Source organism: Notolepis coatsorum (genome assembly GCF_963971535.1).
Source record: "Notolepis coatsorum genome assembly, chromosome: 19".
NCBI classification, from domain to species: domain Eukaryota; kingdom Metazoa; phylum Chordata; class Actinopteri; order Aulopiformes; family Paralepididae; genus Notolepis; species Notolepis coatsorum.
This window is the reverse complement of record NC_140183.1, coordinates 26,366,121-26,391,705: the sequence shown is the minus strand read 5'-3', so window position 1 is coordinate 26,391,705 and position 25,585 is coordinate 26,366,121. Positions and strand designations below refer to the sequence as shown.

Genomic DNA, 25,585 nt, shown 5'->3' with positions numbered 1-25,585 from the left:
GATAAACACTTAGAAAATTTGGATGTAAATTGTCTGCCTTGAGACGTTTCTCCGGCCTCCTAAACAGTGCTTGTCGAGAAAGGTGAATTACAGCACCCTCGCTCTCACTCAGCCGAATGGGGCAAATTAAACAAGGCGACAGGTTCCAGTGAGAGTCACCGCAGTGGTGTGAAGGTGACGGGGGAGGGGGGGGGGGGGGGAGTGAGCGATTCTGTGACGCTGTGTTTTAATCTCGGTTCCCTGTTCAGTTCAGCCTGAGAGACTGGGAAGGGTGTTGCTTTGTGGAGCAGCCACCTGCGTACCTACAGATACAGCACTCAAAACTCAAACCTCTCATGCCTCTCTACCACTCTCTACCACTCCTCTATTGTTCTTGACCGGGCCAGATTTCACACCTCCACTTCCTCCCACAGGCTGGGCAGATTTTCATCTTAAATTTGTATTCGTCCCAAATGTCCCAGCCCCATCAGATTTCTTAGCTTTTTTCACTGTTTACTTATCATGCATTGCAACACTAATATATGGTCAGTACCCCAAGTCAGACTGCCCATATAAAAAATATTTTGGGGGTCTGAGGGCAGTAGCCCCCGACCCCCTCCCTGGGGAAGCACTTAAGTTAACTACCCTCCCTTTGTTCCCCCAGCCAACACCCCCGGAAAATTAACACCTGAGTAGACTTAAGTGGCACACAAGCAGCAACAAGCAGCAGACAAGCAGCAGAATTGGTTTGATTTTTGAGCGCTGCGTCTGTAGATAAGGGCCCGCACAGCCATAAACACTGGAGATGTTGACAAGGTTTTCTGTGTTATATTTGTTGCCTTCATTGTGTTTAGTCTTTGCCGAGTGCTTTTTGCCAGGTGCATTGGCATTTTCCTCTGCATTTCCTGTTCGACCAAAAAGAGTTAAAGGGGAACTATCTTATAAATTGCCTTTTCCAGTGTTTAGCATTATTTTCTAGCTATATTGTGGACTTATATAATAGGATCTATGTCTCTAATTCTCAATTTGGCGCATTCTTCCAATTCTCATCTCACAATATTGTCCCTCACTCAAGTGAGTCATCTGAAATTTAGCGTATCTGTGACGTCAGAGGTTTCTCATCTGCATAATAACGCCGGCCCCATCTATGCTTGTAGCCAACTGCCAGCGCATCTATGCTTGTAGCCAACTGCCAACTGCCAGCTATGCATCTATGCTTGTAGCCAACTGCCCAGCCTCAAAACGGCTTAAAAACTTGAGGTAGAAAAATGCAGTTTTTGAGTACTTGATTAAAAATACAAAACAATGAATTTTTTTGGAGAAAAAAAAACGTACAGATGTGTTCCATAAACTCACAGGAATTGTGTAAAATTGCCCAAATAGTGAAAGAAATAGTAAAATAGTTCCCCTTTATGGAGCTAAAGCTGGGCGCAGTGTGGTGAACGCTGAAGGGCTTTCTGAGTGACACTGCGTCTCCTTCCTCAGCTAGCCGCCCCTCACCCCTGCTGCTAAACCACCTGACCTAGACGTGATCCAAATCAAGGGACCCGATTGGTCAGATCGGAATCGGAGCCGATCATGGCATACTTTAATTGACCGGTATTGGGTATATTAAGCCCAATAAAATTAAGATCCTTTTTTGTTAAGACATTAATGAAAAGGGAAAGCTGTGATGACTTACATTGAACTGGTTTTTACTAACTTTAATGTACTTGAAGTGTGCACTGTGCTCTATATTATGTAGGAAAATACAAATATCGGGACTCTGTAGCGACAAATACTCGATGAAATGACTCGGATGGGGATCAGGGGGGGGCAGAAAAACCTGATCGGGACATCCCTATCCAAACCATCACTATGCTAAATATTGATCTTAAACAAGTACGCGTTGAATTATGTTTGAAAAAAAAATCCACTATGTATATCTCTTCACCTTTTTAGATATAGAATTTAGAATTAAGTGGAGTTTAGTAGCTTTGTGACATGTTGCTTTCTCCTCCAACATCACACCACAAGGCTCCTCTGTGGGAGGAGACGTCCCGCTACCTGGTGGTTTACCTGATGACCCCGTTTATTTGTGTCCCTTCTCAAAGTGTGTGTATCAGGGGGGGGGGGGGGGTTATGAGGTTCAGACAGTTCCTGCCACACTGGAACAGAGAATGAATGTTTTAAAAGCACCCCCTCTTAGGTGTTTTCCTCTCTGAGGGGGAGGCGTGTCTCGGTGTCTCATACTGCTGTGCTCGGCAGGAAGAGGTCAGGAGCTGGCATGACTCTGTTAGTGGAGGCTTCAAGCTCCTCCATCAAACACAAAGTAACAAACTGCGTACCGGGACTAGGGATGCCCCGATCCATCGATTGCTCAATCGGCCGGCAAACGTTATCGGCAAATATTTTGTATGAATATGAAATTTATGGGAATTTTGATAGTGCTCTCTAGTCACCGATTGCGAAAAGCGATTGATGGCGCAAAAGACGCGGGCCAGTTGGTGACTCAGCGGAATTGGTGTCATTGTCGCATGCTAGCTAACCTAAAGCATGTTGGTGGTGTGGAACTATTACAAAGTGTCTGAGACATGATGTAACAAATGCCATCTGCAGTGTAAACTGACCTATGATACTGCTATACCAGCTGCTGTAACAACACAATACACAAAACAAACTCAGTATATGGCTCAAATACTGGTCCCTAACCGGGACCTCAACCATCCAGATACTCCTCACGTCAATACAGGCCTTCTTACCCTTTAGATTTGGCAGGTGACACAATATGCACTTTGCAAGGACAGAAGTGCTTGTTACTGAAGTGAACATAATCAGCTTGTTACTGAAGTGAACATAATCAGCTTGTTACTGTAGTGAACATAATCAGCTTGTTACTGTAGTGAACATAATCAGCTTGTTACTGAAGTGAACATAATCAGCTTGTTACTGAAGTGAACATAATCAGCTTGTTACTGTAGTGAACATAATCAGCTTGTTACTGTAGTGAACATAATCAGCTTGTTACTGAAGTGAACATAATCAGCTTGTTACTGTAGTGAACATAATCAGCTTGTTACTGAAGTGAACATAATCAGCTTGTTACTGTAGTGAACATAATCAGCTTGTTACTGTAGTGAACATAATCAGCTTGTTACTGTAGAACATAATCAGCTTGTCAAACTGAGTACTGAACACTAGTGTTGCAAGTGTTACTGTATAGTATATTGTTGGCATTTTAGCAGATGGTTCAAATCTGTATCATAGCTAGATAGTGTGTATTTATTTAAGCCTGGTTTCTCAAATGCATATTGGCGCCAATATGATCATGTTCCTTTGTAAGCCAGTAGACAAAGACGACATACATACAGACCAAGATGCTTTTGGGAAACTGTCCAATAGCTCTGTTCTCAAGCTTTTTGGCTCTCTGTGTCCCCCCCCCCTTTTTTTCTCATGACTACAGACTTTAGTGGAGGTTTTATCAGATCTTTCTTTCTGCAGCAGTTCACTGCAGTAGCACCCAAGCTCATAATACCAAATCTCGCACTCGCTGCTCTCACAGTGGGCGTTGGAAGTCTAGGATGAAATGTTCTGGATAAGGTCAGGTTGTGTTTGGTGCCATAGAAGATCATGGCTATTTTACGGTTAAGCCCTAAACAAAAGGGAGATTTGAGGATGGATTAAAGGCCACTTCTTCTTGTTTGCACAAGAAAATAAATATATACTGTACATATACTGTACATGTTTCCTTTGTACATGGCTGTGTAGTGGTTAACACTGATGCCTAACAGCACGGTGGTGTAGTGGTTAACACTGACACCTAACAGCACGGTGGTGTAGTGGTTAACACTGACACTTAACAGCACGGTGGTGTAGTGGTTAACACTGACGCCTAACAGCACGGTGGTGTAGTGGTTAACACTGACACCTAACAGCACGGTGGTGTAGTGGTTAACACTGACGCCTAACAGCACGGTGGTGTAGTGGTTAACACTAACGCCTCACAGCAAGAAGGTCCTGGGTACTCGCAAGGGTTTCCCTTCCAGAAAAAGAGATAAACCCAATGGAAAAACATGCAGAACAGATCGCCTACACTGTCGCATCCATGACAAAGACTGACAGGAGCACTTGGATTGGTCCCTGGGTGCGGCCCCATGCTGCAACCCATGTCTGCTCCCAGCTGCTCTTGGGGGGGGAAGGTTGATGGGATGGGTCAAGCGCAGAGAAGAAATGTCAAAATTATATCTGTGTGTGTTCCTATGTGTCGCCCATCGCATGCGTGTGTCGCTGCATGACTACGTTGCAATGTGTGCTACAAATAAAGACTTTTTCAAGTCCAGTTTAATCTTAATCTTTCCTGTATATATTTTGTTTACCTTTATTTACCCATGGAAGTATTGCTGAGCACATGACTCGTAACGCCCGCCACACTGTGATACAGTTCCTCTTCTTCTAATTTCGGTCACAGCATTTGGAGGTTAAGTGCCTTGCTCAAGGGCACCAACTGTAGTTCTTGTATGAGGGGATAACGTTACTCATCCCCCCCCCCCCCCCCCCCCCCACCCACTTTTCCTTGCTGGTCTGGGGATTCAAACTGGCAACCTTCCCAGTACAAGCCAGCTCCTCTCACCATTAGGCTACATTTTAAGGAAAATGATCTTGTCTCTCCACCATATCCCCTTGATATGAAAAGGCATGAGACGTGATAATGTTACCCAGAGATACACACACACACACACCAGCATCGATCGGGGATGTGCTGAGGTTCCCGCTAGATAAGTGAGCACTGGGTGTTCTAATGGATCACTGCTTGCGGTCCTATGTTGTGGTAAATGGCAGACTGTCTAACGTGGGTCGAATTAATCAAGCTCTCTATTGTGACTGCAGCCCACCTTAACACCACATGACTAATAGCCCTGGATTTCTTATGCAACAGAAACACACACACACACGCACACACACATCTCACTCTTCCTCCCTTGCTTCCATCTTTATCTGCCTCACTCATTTGTCAACTCCTCCATGAGTGAAATTGTGCATGTTGAGTCATAGTCGACTTACTGGAGTGGAAAATCCTCTCCCTTGCACACACACAATTTCTCTGTCTGTCTGTCTGTCTTCTGCTCTTGGATAAGGGCCACATTATCTGCTTGCTTTTGTAGGAGATGAGGAGGAGTGGTGGTGTTGGGTGGAGGAAGACTCCTGTGGAGGATGTTGCATAACCTACACGGGACCTGGCTTCTCACTGCATTGATCTCCTGTTAGACTCCAGATGGGCAGAAGAAAAATGTATTCTACTGTGTGGTTCACTAGAGAGATGTCCCTGGTGTGTTCTACTGTGTGGTTCACTAGAGAGAGATGTCCCTGGTGTGTTCTACTGTGTGGTTCACTAGAGAGATGTCCCTGGTGTGTTCTACTGTGTGGTTCACTAGAGAGAGATGTCCCTGGTGTGTTCTACTGTGTGGTTCACTAGAGAGATGTCCCTGGTGTGTTCTACTGTGTGGTTCACTAGAGATGTCCCTGGTGTGTTCTACTGTGTGGTTCACTAGAGATGTCCCTGGTGTGTTCTACTGTGTGGTTCACTAGAGATGTCCCTGGTGTGTTCTACTGTGTGGTTCACTAGAGATGTCCCTGGTGTGTTCTACTGTGTGGTTCACTAGAGATGTCCCTGGTGTGTTCTACTGCGTGGTTCACTAGAGATGTCCCTGGTGTGTTCTACTGTGTGGTTCACTAGAGAGATGTCCCTGGTTGGTGTGTTCTACTGTGTGGTTCACTAGAGATGTCCCTGGTGTGTTCTACTGTGTGGTTCACTAGAGAGATGTCCCTGGTGTGTTCTACTGTGTGGTTCACTAGAGATGTCCCTGGTGTGTTCTACTGTGTGGTTCACTAGAGAGATGTCCCTGGTGTGTTCTACTGTGTGGTTCACTAGAGAGATGTCCCTGGTGTGTTCTACTGTGTGGTTCACTAGAGATGTCCCTGGTGTGTTCTACTGTGTGGTTCACTAGAGAGATGTCCCTGGTGTGTTCTACTGTGTGGTTCACTAGAGAGATGTCCCTGGTGTGTTCTACTGTGTGGTTCACTAGAGAGATGTCTGTCCCTGGTGTGCTCTACTACGTAGTTCACTCGTTAAAAGGTTTGCGTTCTGGGTTTTTGCTTCTTGTTTTATGGTGCTTGTTTGACTTGCATTTTGAGTGGTTAGTCATTGAAACTGAACCGTCCCTCAGCCTCTCGTCAAGACACATGGAAGGTGAAACGACACAGCCTGTCCCATTTCCCACTGGGATTCTGCTTCAGGGGATTCTGGTCTGCGGGTTCCAGTCCGCGGCTTCTTCAAGACTTCCCAGTTGGTGTGACTTTAGGATTTCCATATAATTTCGAAATCTTTCTAAAGCTCCCGGCCAGGTTTAGCTTCTGTGATGATTGCCTCCCCCCTCGCCGCCCTTGATCCTCTTAGAAGAAGGGTGAGGCAGGCTAGAAAGTAGCAGGGGCAGGAAAAAGGGTAGAAAAGAGTGCTGGAAATGTGTCCGTGTGATGGAGCTAAAGGAGCAGGTTGCTGCACTCTGTGTGTTGTAAGTGCTGACGCTGCCTGGAGGTCACGGGCTGCTGCAGCCATGCGCCATGTTAAACTTTGATGAGTGCTTTTTTTTTTTACATCATGAAATATGTATTGAGCTGTCTTTTCTCTACTCCAACTGGCATAGCTCTCTAGACTTAAGAACCCAGCCAGGGTTTTTCTATGGAGGTTGTGTGTGTGTGTGTTTGTTTTATGTGTCCACCCCCGTAACTGACGCCGGTCTGTAGATGGAATGAACTGAATGAAAGTAGTCACTTTGTTCTTTTATGTGTACTTTGTTCTTTTGTGTGTACTACTCGTGGGAGTCTGGTATTCCATTTGACACTCACTTTTTCGATTCGTTTTTCTAGGCCATCTGACATAGAAATTCAAGTGTTTCCACTTTCTCCCTTCACTCCTCAATTCCCCGTCCGAGCAAGTCATCCTGAAAAGTCTGATGCAATCTGGAAGAGAGGGAAGAATGCCAAAAGAAATAGAGAGAGAGAGAAGGAGGGGTGAAAAAGCTGGGGATGGTTTTCAGGACGGCAAGACCAGGGTTATCTGCCTTTTGCAGTGAAGTAATTTGCTAGCGTGACCAGCCCGTAGATTGAACAGATGCGGGGCTTAGTGAGTTTACATGATGGTAGGGTTGGGAGAGCAAGAGCCCAGAGAGGGCAGAGGAGAGAAAGTGAGCAAATCCCCTGGTCCTTGAGAAGATGATGGTTTGCGACGATTTGACTCAGCTGGAATAGACTGCTGTCGGGAGGATGGGGTGGGGGGTGAGCAAGGAAATACTTCAGTTGATGTATGGGATTGTTCAGTAGACAATTTTGTTGCTATTCAAACACCCCACCCACCCAGCCACCTCCAATGTACAGTCCCCCCAACACCCACCCACCCACCCACCCCCACCTACCCAACCTCCTCCAATGTACAGTTTCTACGTCAAATGTATATACTCTCTTTTTCTAGACTCTTTTTGTATCACAAACAGTACTGTATTTGCAAATCTGGTATGTCATAAATGTATAGATGTAGCAATACTGTCCATCTGTATGTCGTGTATGTCATATATGTTATGATGAATTGAAAATGGGGGACCCTGATGTAAACAAGACGAAAGTCTTTCTCTGGTCTGCATCCCCTTAACAATTGTATGTATTGAGCTGCACTGTACTGTACCCATTCTGCAATCTGTTAATAAAGTTTTCAATCAATCAAAGATTGATCAAAGAAAGTAAATGCTACTGCTCACTGAAAACAACAAGGAGTACTGAAATTACACTTTTTTTTGCTGGACCTGGTGACCCGGCCAACAATAGAAATAGAAAATGTCTCTAACTGAATTATACATTTTCTTAATTTCAGTAATAATTTGGGGAACCCAATTTGTAATTTTTTTTATTTATTTTTTTATCAAGTAGACTATTTGAATAGTTGCCAAACTACATTAGCCAACTAAGACTTTATTTAAACGGGGACTTCCTCTTCTTCATCTGCAAATAATAATTATTTGAAATGATTATGACTGCAGTACGGAGCCTCTCCCTGCCGGTCCTGCTGGCAAGGAAGGTCTAGCCTGATGCCAGTCTGATCGAACCCCTCAATGGCATCGCAGACTGCAATCCTGCTAAGTAGAGAGACCATCTGTGACCTTTGGCTTTTGGCATCCCACTTGCTTTTTCTCTCTCTCTCTCCCGGGAGTGAGGGCTTTTTGGCGGGCAGTGCACAACACAGGAGGCTACTGGAACATTGGGGCTTGTATGGAGGTAGGGCTGTGTGATATAGACAAAATCTTCTTCTTGTGATTCCATTGTTTGTTATTCCAGCACATGTGCATGGGGTCGGGAATGAAGTAAAATACTGACATAAACCAATTCTGCAGATTTTTTGTGACAATAGCGATAGAAACATAGATGTAACCCAGTTGCTATTGCATGTCCATATTTGTGTTTCATTACACGTATATGTACTTACCAACTGTTTCGCCTGTTTTATAGCAACACTACTATCACCGACATCTAAGAAGGGAGATCCCCCCCCTTGAATGGCCCTTCTAAGGTTTCTCCCCTCCACATTGCCTGTGGTGCTTTTTTCCTATTGCTAGATTTTTGTGAGTTTTTCCTTACTTTCGCATGGGGTATGTCTGGGAGTGTTGCATTCATTTATTTATTTTACACTTTATTTTGGATTTCATGGTGTTTTTTATTTTGTTCTTGATATATTGTGATGTTTTTTCTTGAATTGTTTAAAGAAGACGTGTCCGGCCCATGGGGACACTATTTGATTTGATTTGATATTGATTTATGAAAATATCTACCGATAGAAAATGTTCTCTCGTCCCACGGTATATCTCCATATATCTGGATGGATGGATAAGATAGATAGATTGAAGGGAATGGAGCTGAAGGCAGAGGTCAAAGCCATCTGGTCGAGATGATGAGTATATGGGAATACTTGGAAATGTGGTTTAAATGGCAAAGGGTTTAATCATAGGGCTTTAGAAAGGCTTGACGTTTGCAAATGTGCGTTAAGGGTTAATATTAGTCATGTAGTGGAGAGGGTTGAGTTAAGGGTTAACATAGTCATGTAGTGGAGAGGGTTGAGTTAAGGGTTAATATTAGGCATGTAGTGGAGAGGGTTGAGTTGAGGGTTAATATTAGCCATGTAGTGGAGAGCATTAGGTTAAGAGGCTAGGGAATTAATGTAGTCAAGTGTGGTATTGGTTATACAAGAATGTGTGCACATATATTATGTATTCCTTGCTCCTTGCGTACATGTTTCTTACTCATCACACCATGACATAATGTCACAACCACGCTTGACTGAGGCAGTTATGCAACAGATGTTCTCCAAGCGCCTCCATTATTTTGATGTGTTCACTGAGTCACTGCTGGAGACTGCCAGGAGGCAGCTGTTTTAAACAGCAGCGCCGTGGGTACCAGGCTTCAAGTGTAGCACTGGCGTTCAAGTCATGGAAAGGAGACTTGAAAGGCACTAGAAAGAAACTGGAAAGAGACTGGAAAAGCACTAGAAAGAGACTGGAAATGTTCTAGGAAAGAGACTGGAAAGGCACTAGAAATAGACTGGAAAGGCACTAGAAAGAGAATGGAAAGGCACTAGAAAGAGACTGGAAAGAGACTGGAAAGAGACTGGAAAGGCACTAGAAAGAGACTGGAATGAGACTGGAAAGGCACTAGAAAGAGACTGGAATGAGACTGGAAAGGCTCTAGGAAAGAGACTGGAAATGCACTAGAAAGAGACTGGAAGGTACTGGGAAAGAGACTAGAAAGGCACTGGGAAAGAGACTGGAAAGGTACTGGGAAAGAGACTAGAAAGGCACCAGGAAAGAGACTGGAAAGGCATCAGGAAAGAGACTGGAAAGGCACTGGGAAAGTGACTGGAAAGAGACTGGAAAGAGACTGGAAAGGTACTGGGAAAGAGACTAGAAAGGCACCAGGAAAGAGACTGGAAAGGCACCAGGAAAGAGACTGGAAAGGCACTGGGAAAGGTACTGGGAAAGAGACTGGAAAGGCACCAGGAAAGAGACTGGAAAGGCACTGGGAAAGAGACTGGAAAGAGACTGGAAAGAGACTGGAAAGAGACTGGAAAGAGACTGGAAAGGCACCAGGAAAGAGACTGGAAAGGTACTGGGAAAGAGACTGGAAAGGCACCAGGAAAGAGACTGGAAAGGCACCAGGAAAGAGACTAGAACAAGGGAAAGAGACTGGAAAGGTACTGGGAAAGCGACTGGAAGATACTGGGAAAGAGACTGGAAGGTACTGGGAAAGAGACTGGAAAGGTACTGGGAAAGAGACTGGAAGGTACTGGGAAAGAGACTGGAAAGGTACTGGGAAAGAGACTGGAAGGTACTGGGAAAGAGACTGGAAAGGTACTGGGAAAGCGACTGAAAAGGTACTGGGAAAGAGGCTGGAAGGTACTGGGAAAGAGACTGGAAGGTACTGGGAAAGAGACTGGAAGGTACTGGGAAAGAGACTGGAAAGGCACTAGGAAAGAGAACCTGGCCTGAAGTAGGCTGTGATGAAATGCTGCTGAGTTTTTGAAGACGTCAAAATGCTTGGAATCTTTGCGGTGACTGGTTTTGGTTAAAATGGGGAACTTAAAGGTTTTTTATTTGTATTTGTTTTGGTCCATGTAGCTCCATGTAGCACAACTAACAGTTGTCTATGAACACTATGCAAAGTGGACGTCATGTTGTTGGCACAAGTTGATAATGCACAAACATGAAACTATGTCTTTAATCTTTTAGATAATACTAAGCTAGCTGTATTCAGTTTCCTCTCCAGCTCTCTCTCACGCTTCCAGCTTCCACTGTTGTCTTCCCTGCAACCAGAGACATTTATTACCAGAGTTTGGCTGGAAAAATCAAAACCCTGCTCTAGTGTGTTACGGTATAGCACGTCTCCTCCTACCGTGATGCACTCCAAGCTGCCAAATCTGCCCACTACTCCACCATCATCAACAGCAGCAACCGCAACCCCCGGACCCTCTTCTCCACTGTCAAGAAACTCCTACAACCCCCGGACAATAACTCACTCTCCTCCCCTGACCTCTGCAACTCGTTTTTCCTCTTCTTCAATAATAAAGTATCTTTAATCAACAGCTCACTGACTGCCCGCATCGCCAATTCCCCCACCCTCGCCCCCCCCCCACCAAAATTTTTCCCCCACCTGACTCCATCCCTCCCACCCCTTTTACTGCCTTCGCCCCAGTTGACTCCTCCTTCATCATGGACCTCATGACTACCTCCAAGACCACTACCTGCTCCCTTGACCCCCTACCCACTACTCTCACCAAAGCCTGCCTCCCTGCTCTCATCCCCCACCTCACCGCCCTTTTCAACCAGTCACTATCCCTAGGCCACGTCCCCTCCCCCTACAAACTCGCCGCTGTCACCCCTGTCCTCAAAAAACCCACTCTTGACCCATCCAGCCTCTCCAACTACCGCCCCATATCCAATCTTCCTTTTTTTTCAAAAACACTGGAACGTATTGCTGCCTCCCAACTCTACTCCCATCTCCAGTCCAACACCCTCTATGAACCCCTTCAGTCTGGCTTCCGTCCCGCTCACAGCACCGAAACTGCACTGGTAAAGGTCATCAACGACCTCCTCATCTCCGCTGACTCCGGTGCCCTCAACATCCTGATCCTACTCGATCTCAGTGCAGCCTTTGACACAGTGTGTCACTCCATCCTCCTCCAAAGGCTGCACCAACTGGGTGTTGAGGGCACAGCACTTGACTGGTTCTCCTCCTACCTCACTGACAGACACCAATTCATCTCCCTCTCCGGCCACACCTCCTCCCCCTCCCCAGTCACACAGGGGGTCCCCCAAGGCTCAGTCCTTGGCCCCCTGCTCTTCATCTGCTACATTCTCCCCCTTGGTCACATCATCCGCAAATACCACTTCAACTTCCACTGTTACGCTGACGACACCCAAATCTACATCAGTACACAATCCCCCCACAGCCCACCCCTCAGTCACATCGAATCATGCATCACCGAACTCCAAACTTGGATGACCCACAACTTCCTCAAACTGAACAGTGACAAGACTGAACTTCTCATCATTGGCACCAAAACCACCCTCACCAGATCCGGACCCATCACACTCACCATCAACGACTCCACCATCACCCCCTCCCCCCTAGTCCGCAACCTTGGTGTCCTCCTTGACCCCACCCTCTCATTTGACCCCCACGTCCGCTCCATCGTGAAAACATCCTACTTTCACCTCTGCAACATCGCAAAAATCCGTCACTGCCTCTCCCCCCCCCGCTGCTGAATCCCTCATTCACGCCTTCATCTCCTCCCGCCTGGACTACTGCAACTCCCTCCTCACTGGTATCACCTCCCGCTCCCTCCATAAACTGCAAATGGTCCAAAATTCAGCCGCCCGCCTCCTCACTAACACCCGGTCCCGCGAACACATCACTCCTGTCCTCCACTCCCTCCACTGGCTCCCGATCAAACACTGCATTAACTTTAAAACACTACTCCTCACCTTCAAAGCCCTCCACAGCCTGGCCCCCCCCTACCTGACTGATCTCCTTCTCCCCTACCGCCCCACCCGTTCCCTCCGGTCCTCCTCCACTGCCTCCCTCACTGTCCCGACATCCAAGCTTAAAAACTTCGGAGATCGGGCCTTCTCTCGCACTGCACCCCGACTCTGGAACTCCCTCCCCCAGTCCATCAGAGACTCCCCTACACTCTCCACCTTCAAAGCTCGCCTCAAAACCCACCTGTTCTCCCTTGCCTTCAACCCCCCCCACCCCTAACCCCCCCCCCTCCCCTCCAACCTGATTGATATGTCTCCAGTCTTTTTTTGTGCCATCAGGCTGTCTCCCCCGTTCCCCCCATGGTCTCATGTTCCTTTTGTTTTTGTTTCTTTGTTGTTTTTGTTTCTGTTTCTTTGCTTTCGTTTCTTTGTTTGTACCCCTGCTCCCGACTACTGTCAGCGACTTCGGGTTATTGAGAAGCGCTATATAAATTAAATGAATTATTATTATTATTATTATTATTATTATATAGCTGGAGGTGCATGCAAAACGTATACATGGTTACAAAGTCCAAAGTCCATGCCAAAGGGAGTTCTTCTCAGAAAACACTGCTCCTGAACTGCCTGAAACACCTTGTTTGTAGTCCAGCATTTTCCTGAGAAAAGGAAATGACTACAATAACTAACCTTTTTGGATTTTCTTCTGTTACACATCACCACGTAACACAATGCATTTGGTTGGTCCTTGACTTTTGTGTCTCAGTTTTTTTAAATGGTGACTTGCTCATTCTCTTTTTTCACCTAAACGCTTCACTAAAATATGTTTCTGACAACATTTTAGGTGAGGGATAGGATATGCAATTGCTGGATCTTCATTCATATTATGATCAGCAACACAGAGTTTGACAGTTTGATCTGAACTTTGGGTGCACTGCTGTGAAGGAAGTGAAAGATATCAGTGTCCCAGCCTGGTCGCAGTGGTCGTTGATTGTTATCAGCCTCCCTCTCCTCTCCTGGCCATCTCCACGTTGTGTATTGTTTTGTATTATGGAGGCAATCGTTCGGTGGAATTTCGTACTCCCACGGCTGACTGGATAAAACACTATCTTCTCCCGGGTTGCATTTGGAAACAATTGTATGCTGACTGAGTCATCCATTCATATCAGAAAGGATCGTTTATTTACATAAACAAAGGTCTCGCATCCAGAATGAAGTGAAGTAGGAAGAACAAAGTCTTTAAAGGTCTAAGAAAGGAAACTAAATTAATAAGTTCTATCTCTCTTGGTTGTGCTGCCTATCTCCTCGTGGCTCCCCTCCTCCAACCCTCCAACAGGAGGGTTGCCTTTTCCTCCCTGATGTTCTCTGTTTCACTATCCAGACTCTATCCAAAACGTGCACTGAAAAGTTACAGTATGTAGATGGTTGATTATTTGTATGACAGTCAGTCAACCCTTGCAAAAAGTCAGTTTTATTTAATGAATTGAAAACAGCATTGATATTAAGTAAAAGCAAACTGGCAATAGAAAAGATTTTCAAAATAATCTAGTTCCCTTAAAACGCTAACGCTATTAAATAAAAATATACAGTGGAGGTTTTTTGCTTTAATCCCTGAATATCTTGCATGGGTAGATTTACATAAAACTGCTCTATGATCCTAGCTCTTGTCTGTATTGCTGCAGCATTTTGGAGGTGGCTGTTCCATGTCTGACATGCGTCAGGTCTTGGGGGTTCCAGCAGCGGGATGCCATTTTCTGATGGCCAGATTATGGAGCACACTGCAAGCCATGATGATGTGGCAAACCTTTTCAGGCTGGTACACTGCAGCGTGCCCCCTGTGCCAGACAAGCAGAACCATCGACCCTTCAGCAGGCAAATTGCACGCTCCACGGTGACTCTTGTGCACGAGTGTGCCCGGTTGTAGATGCGCTCCTGTTGGGGTTGATCAGAGGAGTCATCAGCCATGGCTTCAGTAGATAGCCCCGATCCCCTGCATTTAAGTGATATTTTAATTACAGATACCCCAGTAATAACATTACAATTTAATTAAATAAAATTAGGCCTGGGTCGTGCGTTCCTCCCGGCCACCGGCAATGACTTATCAGCCAAATGCAATGATAAATAACATGCATTCATTCAGAAATACCTATTCCAAATGCTATTTATAGGGTTTGACAATAATTACATTAATGTCGCTATTTTACTATTAACTATAATGAATTATGGGTCATACCGAACACGTCAGTGTTGAAACTAATGCACGAAAGCTTATTTCCATGTGTGCAGTTTTCGTATTCTACCACTGGGCGGCATGTACGCACGGTCTGAGCTGTGCGTAGATATACGCACAATCTCAAGCACACGTTCAAATTGATAAGTCCCACACTTTACTTAGAAATGATCGTACGCACGGTTTACGCACATATCTGTGCGTACGCACCATTGATAAATGAGGGCCCTGGAATTCAAAGGTATCCCTTTTTGAAGAATTGCTAAATAGAAGTGAACATTTATATTTAGGCCCTGGATGTGGGCATGTGAAGAGTATTGAAGGTTGCTAGTTTAGACCCCACTCTGACCCGTCAAGCTAATCAGCCACTTCCATGTATCTTCAGTGAACCGGAGTGTCTTGGAGATGCAACGACTCCTCATTGAAACCTATTACATAAACATTATAACATACCTACTTTGAGCCTCAACTTATCTAGGCTGATTTATCTATATAATACTATAAACCAAGGGGGAAATGGCCTCTCTTTCTCTTTTCCATCTATTCACGGATGAACTCTTGCCATCACTCCTCTTGAGATATCTAGGTCACAATTTGTTTGCCTCTCTCTTTTTCCAGAGTAGCTTTTATGATGAACTTGCAAGAAATGAAGCTCACAGAATCATTAACAACCGATGGCTAATAGAAATATCGACATTAAGTCCTTTGACCCAAGTGCTGTTGAGGTAATAAATGAAACTATGATAAGACTGGTCGTGCTCCTGAGACTTTACTGCAGGTTTCTGCACAGTAGGTTCATTTTCTTTTCAACACATTTTACAAATGTGTATTACTGAGACTTCTCTTTTTTACATTTCCTCTTTTTTATATTTGATGTATGTATGTTTTTTTATGGCATGTCTTTTTATTTTGGACAATAACATTTTTATAAATTGTAAAACTGGAGACTCGGTGCGGAGACGATTAATGTTGTTAGCAGAGTGTGACTTTGGCCGGTTGGCCTGTTCACAGCAGTAAAGTTGTTACCTCCGACTCCTAAAGGACCTTCTGAACCCAATGCCCGTCTCCCTCTTCACAGAGATTACTCGCCTGTCTAAATTGAGTGAGAGGGGACTAAACCTCATTCTGGAAAGCGGTCGAGGATCGGTCCACGAGTCCATCCGTTTTATTTCCTTGCTCCCGTGGTAATTAATACGGTGATGATGAGGTCAAAGGAGATTGGTGGAAATGAGAAAGTGACGATACTTCTAAGCGTGTCTCGTTTTGATTTGATGGGCGTGGACTCCGTGGAGATTACGGATCAAGGTCTTTTTATGACTCCAAGGCCCTGCTTCTGACTCAGAGATGTAGACAGTCAGACAGGCAAACGCACATACATCTCAAAATGCGCCAGTAGTTAACTAAATTAATTCTCTTATTAAGGGTCTCGTCGGCGGGGTTGCGGTGAATGATAATCCAAAGAGCCGAACTCTTCTCAAATCTCCTCGATTCACTTTAAAGTTCATTGTTTTACATTTCACTTTAGCGCACGCTGAACTTTGTTTTTTAAGCGTACATGGACCTCATACCTGGTCATTGAAATATACATGTAAAGAATGCAATGCTGAGGGAGACGCAGTAGCTTATGAGGAGATGGAAATGGAGAAATGAGAGACTGAGCTTTATGGTCCAGCTGGTTGTAACGTTAGCTTAGCGGTGGAAGCAGAAGTGATGCGCTGTGGTATCAACACCTTTTTCCCCTGACTAGATTTAGCCCAAAGGGAAGTGTATTCTGTGCCCCAATACAAACTGTTGCCCATAACGTGTTGGTTACCTGACTCAATAGTACCATAAGGAAGCAGAGTTCAATAGACACCCAGACTGTGTGCTTTTTTAAAAATAGAGAGAAATCTCGCCAAGAGCGAGATAAGCTTTGTCGTATTGTCTTGTCTTTGTTTTTGGTTTATTGACGTTACCGTCGCACTTTGCTTCCAAAGCATCGCTTGTCTTCCTTTTTGTCCCTGTCAAATATTTCTTCATTCTGTTCATCTACTGACACTTATCCTCTTTTATCGGCTGCCCCCTTACCAACAAGGTCTGCCATACATTTTCAAAAGCCTAGAGAAAGCTTGTCTTAACTAATCATCTATTTTTCATTGTGTACGTGCGCCTACAGAACGTGCTGCGTCTATTCTATCCACACTGCCGCTGCATCTCCATCTATCCGACTCGGGAACGCACACACTTATACCGCTTTGCTAGGTTCAGTGTGGACAACCCAAAGTCGGCAGATTGGGGGGGGAAAGAGAATCCATATTGCGGTATAATGCCTCTTTCCTGGTTCAGTCTTATAATCACCCTCTCTTAAAATCAGTGCATTACACTTAAAAGCCCACATGAGAAGAAGTTCATTTTGGTTTTGAGAGTTAGATTTAAAGTAATTTAGATTGATAAGTTATTTTGAATTTGACCTGCAGTGATCATTGGAGTATGCAGAATTATTATGTTGTGTTCATCACAGATCTGTGAAAAGGTATAGAAGGTGCAAAGTTGGTCAAATATAGTTTTAGTTAAGTTAGTTCGTTATTTTTGTATACTTGGTACATTGAATGGGGGTGTTTCTTTTTTTAAATTAAAATAAAGGAATTAAATCAAAATCAACCAAAACAAAATTCTTTCTCTTAAGAATCAATTACACTGGAGGCTTGGGGTTCAGATATAGTATGGATTAAGTGCCCATTTAAGAGATTTAGATCAGATTAGATTAAATGTATTGAATACAACGAAGTTGTCATCTAGAGTGCAAAGGAGCAGTAAAGTACATTGCAGTATACAGTATAACTGTATAGAGATCATACCAATTGTTTATTTGTTAAAAGTCTTTTCAAAGTCTCTTTGAAATTGAGAGATTTGGTTCAATTCAAAACTGCACAATTCATGTACACCCCTCGGTATTACTATTGAATGATGTTTTTGAGTTTGCAGTAAATCCACAGCTAAAGAGATTGGTTTTATCGGGTATCACAGTAGCTAAAAAGCTGATCGCATCACGCTGGTTTCAACCGGAAAAAATTTGCCGGAAAGTTTGGTTTCTTACATATCTCGATGTGATTTATCAAGAAATATCTACAGCAAGAATTCTGGGTCTCAATGAATCCAAAATGTCAATGTGGTTAGAAGCGGTGGAGAGAATAAAAGCTAGCTTATAATGGTAGTGTCTGGTTAGGTGCGAGGGATAATGGAGGTACTACCCAAGGTGGGGTCCGGGAGGGGGGGGTTCGAGCTGGAGCATATGTGTGTAGGTTTTTAGATAACAGGTATTAGGGGTATATCTTATATAAGACAATTAACTAAAATGTGATTTCATTGGATGTGCTCTGACAACTAATGCTTGTATATCTTATCGTGTGTTGTCATGTTTGTTTATGTGTTTGTTTATAAAAAAAAAAAATACAAACAATTCATGTTTAAAGTAACACAAAATATAGTCCCTGGAAACATACAAAAAAATTCCATGGGCAGAGATGGGGGTTATAATCTAAGAGGGAAATTTCATTTAAAACAACCTATTGTCCGTACAACTCTCAAAAGCAAGTGCATCTCAGTTTGTGGGGTATCCATTTGGAATGGCCTTGATGTAGCAATAAAAACAAGTAATACTATTGAAATGTTTAAATCCAGATATAAACAGGAATTCTTGGACAAGTATAAGTTAGAGGAGCTTGAAAATAACGTGAACTAGTATTTTTGTAATTATTTATCTTTTGCTGTAGTGGAAAGCTATATTCATTTTTGATATTGATAGATAACTTATTACATATTAATATGATATTGTAAGGAAGGGGCAGGACCAGATAAGCTTTGCTTCATTCTGTCCCTTCTCGAACAAAACCATTGTCTTGACCTATGCTGATTATTGCTTCCATGTCTAGGAAGATATATTTTATTTGTATTAAAAAAAAAAAAAAAATTGTTTTGTTATTACACACTTTTTTTATGGTTGAAATGTTCGAGATAAATAAAGATCAAATCAAAAACATGTGAACATGTGGAGTATATGATGCAGCTATGGAGTCAATATGCCAAGCTAATGTATGTACAGTATTATACAGTGGTACAGTGGCAAGTATGAATACACTATGATAATAAACCAGTCTAGCCAGTGATATAACTATAATATGGGTAGATATGGATATATGTATATACAGTGTGTACAGTATTATTGTACATTGTTATTACACATAGGGATGCACAATATTGATTTGTTGACACGATACGATACCGATATCTTTATGCTCCTCAAGCCGATACCGATAACCGATATTTATTGTATTATAATATTTTTTTTAACTGTATATATATATATATATATTTTATCATTTTTTTTTTTTTTTTTAGTATTTATAAGCTCCGACGTCATCGGTACTGCTATCGGTACTCGAGAAATTATGGAGTTTTTTTTTGAGGAATTTAAACGTCGCAAACTAATCTTGTTGGCCGTTGTCTATTATCTCTCCTGCCTCTGTCTCTGCCTGCGAGCGGGCTCCCTCCCACACACACACACTCTCACTCACTCACACACACACACACACACACACACACACACACTCACTCACACGGGTGCTGCGCTGCCGACTCAGTACAGACAGCTCTGCTCTCATAATGGCGGAGAGAACGAAATGTTCAAAAGTCTGGGTCTATTTTACTAAAGTCGATGCTGACAATGCTCGTTGCCACAAGTGCAACAAGACATTTGCCAGTAATGTATAAGCGCTGGTACTTGTCAATGTGGCTGGCGGGGAGATAACGTTAGCTCCGAGTAGAGTAATGGCTGACAATCCGGAGGTAAATAAACGAACGAGAGCTTCTGATTGGTGGTAAGAAGAAGAGGTGGGTGCAAGCCGTGGGACGTAATTGGCAGATCGACTGTCTGTCTCCGAATGTAACGTGACTACGTCACAGCCAAGAAAGGGAGCGCTCGATTTGTGAAAAACTCCCTGTTCCTAAACCACACGCTATCAGTTTTACCACAGTACTGGCAAAACGGGAGGAGGCTATAATAAAAACAAGCGCCTTTCATCCAAATCCACCCACACCGGATTTCTTTTAACCAAAAAATGTATTATATGTTATCGGAGCTATCAATAACGTTATCGAGTTTATCGGGATGACGTCATAATTGCTGATATCGGCCCGATAATTATCGGCCCGATAATTATCGTGCATCCCTAATTACACAGTGTTATATGGATAGACTATAGGTTGGATATACTGGTATAATGAAATAAGTGAGTACAGAGTAAGACAGTTGTAGACAGTGTCGACAAGTATGGATTGATTATAGGCAACAGAGTTCAGACTGGAGGTGATCACTGTCTCTTCATACAGTAGTTCTGGTTCAGACTGGGGGTGACCACTGTCTCTTCCTACAGTAGTTCTGGTTCAGACTGGGGGTGATCACTGTCTCTTCATACAGTAGTTCTGGTTCAGACTGGGGGTGATCACTGTCTCTTCATACAGTAGTTCTGGTTCAGACTGGAGGTGATCACTGTCTCTTCATACAGTAGTTCTGGTTCAGACTGGGGGTGATCACTGTCTCTTCATACAGTAGTTCTGGTTCAGACTGGAGGTGATCACTGTCTCTTCATACAGTAGTTCTGGTTCAGACTGGGGGTGATCACTGTCTCTTCCTACAGTAGTTCTGGTTCAGACTGGGGGTGATCACTGTCTCTTCATACAGTAGTTCTGGTTCAGACTGGGGGTGATCACTGTCTCTTCATACAGTAGTTCTGGTTCAGACTGGGGGTGATCACTGTCTCTTCATACAGTAGTTCTGGTTCAGACTGGAGGTGATCACTGTCTCTTCATACAGTAGTTCTGGTTCAGACTGGGGGTGATCACTGTCTCTTCATACAGTAGTTCTGGTTCAGACTGGAGGTGATCACTGTCTCTTCATACAGTAGTTCTGGTTCAGACTGGGGGTGATCACTGTCTCTTCATACAGTAGTTCTGGTTCAGACTGGAGGTGATCACTGTCTCTTCATACAGTAGTTCTGGTTCAGACTGGAGGTGATCACTGTCTCTTCATACAGTAGTTCTGGTTCAGACTGGAGGTGATCACTGTCTCTTCATACAGTAGTTGTGGTTCAGACTGGAGGTGATCACTGTCTCTTCATACAGTAGTTCTGGTTCAGACTGGAGGTGATCACTGTCTCTTCATACAGTAGTTCTGGTTCAGACTGGGGGTGATCACTGTCTCTTCATACAGTAGTTCTGGTTCAGACTGGAGGTGATCACTGTCTCTTCATACAGTAGTTGTGGTTCAGACTGGAGGTGATCACTGTCTCTTCATACAGTAGTTGTGGTTCAGGCAGAGGTGGTACAGTAATTCCAGGAAGAACTGTGATGCTCAACATTCATTGCATGGATGAATTATACTGACCAAAACAAAACAGTACGGCTCTGTGACTTGTTTTGAAAAAGTTTCTAGAAAGATCCTAGAAAGAAATGTGGATCTAAATGACATATGGGTTGGCTTTAACCCCCAGTCCAAATACATGGTCAAGCCCATCCAGGTAATGGGAAATCCGTGAATAGGCCACATGATAATAACAAGGCAGAGGTTGTTTGCCTTCTGCTGTGTTTGCATGTGGAAGACCTTGACTAATGGAATTACAGTGAGCACGCAGTGATGTCAGAAGGATTGAGAATAGACTTCTCACGCGGTCACGTCATTATGACAAGCTGCGGTGCATTTATTTTTCAGCCTATGGCAGAAATGAACTGTTTTCCTTTCCTGTTTACCAGTAGTCCACAATACTGCATGTGGGGTTAATGGGAGAATTGTCAAAGTATTTTATGTTTTGTTAATGTTCCAATTTATAAAAACCAAATTGCTAACCCTGAATGACCAGTTGTTGCAGAGAATGCACTGACACTGATGACCTGATCTAGTTTTGGCTAGCGATCTTTCCTCCTCCTCCTCCTCCTCCTCCTCCTCCTCCTCCTCCTTTTTTTCCCCTTTTTTTTAAATATCAGAAGAGACCGAGAGACCCATTTAAATGTTGTCCCAAAGCTCACCCAGAGAGGACCTCCAGCTCCATCTCTGACTCCCTGAATGGCCATATTTCATGTCAGTGTTGTTTGGTGGAGATACATGGATTTTGAAGTGTGTGTGTGTGTAAAGTATGAGAAAGGAGAGAGAGAGAGAGAGAGAATTTGCTAACTCAATGGACCTAAATTGGGTCAGGAGAATCCTCCACTTCACGTGACTCCAGCCTGCACTTCATTATTGTTGTTTTGTTGAGACCTGGCTATCACTGGTCATATGTTGTTGTTTTGTTGAGACCTGACTTGTAGGGTTGGGGGCGACTCATCGATTACAGAAATATCTGCATCAGATTTGCTTTACCGTGCATCAGCCAGTCTCGAATCTCTCATTCGCACTATCCACGCTACTGTTGTGGTGTTTCACAAATTGCACGGCGGTGGCGCAGGATTGAGAAGAGGGACATTGTGCTCGGCTTTCATCCCTGAATGGATTCAGCTTCATGAGATATTGGCCAAAAGGTTTAGGATTTGTATTGCATCAAGCCTATATAACAATGACTATGAGAGGCTGAAGGTATCGAGACGAGACGGTCTCTCTGTCTCACTCGCCCCTCTGTCTCTCTGCCCCTCTGTCTCTCTGCCCCTCTGTCTCTCTGTCTCACTCGCCCCTCTGTCTCTCTGCCCCTCTGTCTCTCTGCCTCTCTGTCTCTCTGATTGATTGATTGATTGATTGAAAACTTTATTAACAGATTGCAGAATGGGTACAGTACAGTACAGCTCAATACATACAATTGTTAAGGGGATGCAGACCAGAGAAAGACTTTCGTCTTGTTTACATCAGGGTCCCCCATTTTCAATTCATCGTAACATATATGACATACAGATAGACAGTACTGCTACATCTATACATTTATGACATACCAGATTTGCAAATCAGTACTGTTTGTGATACAAAAAGAGTCCAGAAAAAAAAGTATATACATTTGACGTAGAAACTGTACATTGGATTGGGTAGGTGGGGGGGGGGGGGGGGGGGGGGGACTGTACATTGGAGGTGGTTGGGGGGGTGGGGGGGGGGGTGGGGGGGGGGGGGGTGGGGGGGGGGGGTAGGAGTGGGGTGGGTGGGGTACACTGTACAACTGTACAAACAAAACTGTACATTGGAATATTGACATGACCATACTTGGTAATTTACTGTACATTAATTTGGAGGGGGTTGTGTTCGGACATTTACAGTGGCCAGTTTCGAATTGCAGTCTCCCTTAGGTGTTTTTTGAGAGTGTTTTTGAAAGTGGGTAGTGATTCACATTCCTTTACAGCTTTGGGTAGGGCGTTCCACATTGATGTGGCATAATTGTGAAACGTGTTTAGTCCCTTGTTTGAGCCGAATCTGGGTTTAACATGATTTGTGGAGCTCCCTCTGGTGTTGTGATCGTGGTATTCACTGACCTTTGGGAAGTATTTTGACATGTACATGGGTACCTTGGTCGTGTAGTGTATGTCTCTGCCTCTCTGCCCCTCTGTCTCTCTGCCCCTCTGTCTCTCTGTCTCTCTGTCTCTCTGCCTCTCTGTCTCTCTGCCCCTCTGCCTCTCTGCCCCTCTGTCTCTCTCTCCCTCTGTCTCTCTGCCCCTCTGTCTCGCTGTCTCTCTGTCTCTCTGCCCCTCTGTCTCACTCACCCCTCTGTCTCTCTGCCTCTCTGTCTCTCTGTCTCTCTGTCTCTCTCTCTCTCTGTCTCACTCGCCCCTCTGTCTCTCTGCCCCTCTGTCTCTCTGTCTCTCTGTCTCTCTGTCTCTCTGCCTCTCTGCCTCTCTGTCTCTCTGTCTCTCTGTCTCTCTGTCTCTCTGTCTCTCTGCCTCTCTGTCTCTCTGTCTCTCTGTCTCTCTGTCTCTCTGCCCCTCTGTCTCTCTGTCTCTGTCACTCTGTCTCTCTGCCCCTCTGTCTCTCTGTCTCTCTGTCTCTCTGCCCCTCTGTCTCTCTGTCTCTCTGTCTCTCTGTCCCTCTGTCTCACTCGCCCCTCCCGCTCCCGTGTTGCGTGTTGGTCAGCCACTATTGAGTAATACAAAAATGTATCTATAGAATACCTACACACACACACACACACACACACACACACACACACACACACACACACACACACACACGCACGCACACACACACGCACACACACACACAACCACCAATGTGCACAATCAAAGCGATGACTCTGTGCTTTTCACCAATCCCCTCAAACTGTACAGTTAGCTGTGAGGGGCTTTCTGTCAGCCACTACAGCTAGTAGATTAGGAGGGAAGAGTAATGAAACAGGAAAGGAATCGAGCTGGATGCTTCCAGTATTACTTACACACACACACACACACACACACACACACACACACTAGAAGTCCTTACTTAGCTGTTGCATCATCACTTTCTCTGATTGGAGGAAAGAAGCGGCATTTAGCCGCTATAGGATGTGAGCCACTGACCCTACCAAGTTACAGCAACACTACAGTAAGTCTTCATGCTAGGTTTCTAAATTGCATTTCTTGGCCCAAACTATAAACTATAAACTACACTACAAACTATAATTGTTAGAAATTTTACTTTTGGTATTGGATGTGTAGTGTTGCAGACATTCTCCAATACCAAAACACCAATACCCTGTTTAATCCTGGTATCATTCCAACACCAAAACACGAATACCCTGTTTAATCCTGGTATCATTCTCAAACACAAACATTAATACCCTGTTTAATCCTGGTATCATTCCAACACCAAAACACTAATACCCTGTTTAATCCTGGTATCATTCTCCAACACCAAAACACTAATACCCTGTTTAATCCTGGTATCATTCTCCAACACGAAAACATTAATACCCTGTTTAATCCTGGTATCATTCTCCAACATGAAAACACTAATACCTTGTTTAATCCTGGTATCATTCCAACACCAAAACACTAATACCCTGTTTAATCCTGGTATCATTCTCCAACACCAAAACATTAATACCCTGTTTAATCCTGGTATCATTCTCCAACACCAAAACACAAATACCCTGTTTAATCCTGGTATCATTCTCCAACACCAAAACACTAATACCCTGTTTTATCCTGGTATCATTCTCCAACACCAAAACACTAAGGGTGCTTTCACATATAGTTGTGGTGGACTCGGTCCGGTTCTGGTGGTGAAGTTGCAACATTGTTGCATTGATCATTTGGTTCGTCTGCATTCACACAGCAATTTGTCAGGCGCACCAAACTATCTGAACAATGTCACGCGGTCGAAAAGGACGCTCGTCTATTGGACACAATGGAGAGTGGAAATCCCTCCCTTTCAGGAAGTGAAATACGCGTCAACACAAACTGCGTGAAGCGTGATAGTAGCAGTAGCAGAGGTGTGGCATTTATCCATCGTTCGATTATAATTCCCATTACCGCCATCCTCTCGCTAAACAACTTGTACACCTCGTTGTTTTTGTGAGTGCCCACATTCCCCACAAGCAGCTGTTTTATTTGGTCTTCTGCCCCCCAAGTCTGTCCACGAGACATGTTTACACAGTGTGCTTGTTTTGCAGTGAATGCCGCGCCGCGGTAATAATATTAATAATAATAACAGCTGTGTTTTTTTTCTTCCTTCTACCCCAAGATGCACAGTAGATAGATAGATAGATAGATAGATAGATAGATAGATGCAGTGTGCTTGTTTTGCAGTGAATGCCGCGCCGCGGTAATAATATTAATAATAATAATAAGCAGCTGTGTTTTTTTTCTTCCTTCTACCCCAAGATGCACAGTAGATAGATAGATAGATAGA

The 25,585-nt window shown here is 44.1% G+C and overlaps 1 protein-coding gene across 1 annotated transcript in view; it reads left to right on the top strand.

Moving 5' to 3' along the window:
- sh3bp5b (SH3-domain binding protein 5b (BTK-associated)) overlaps positions 1-25,585 on the top strand; it is a 52,651-nt gene that overhangs the window by 8,099 nt on the left and 18,967 nt on the right. The gene's annotated exons all lie outside the window — the stretch shown is intronic.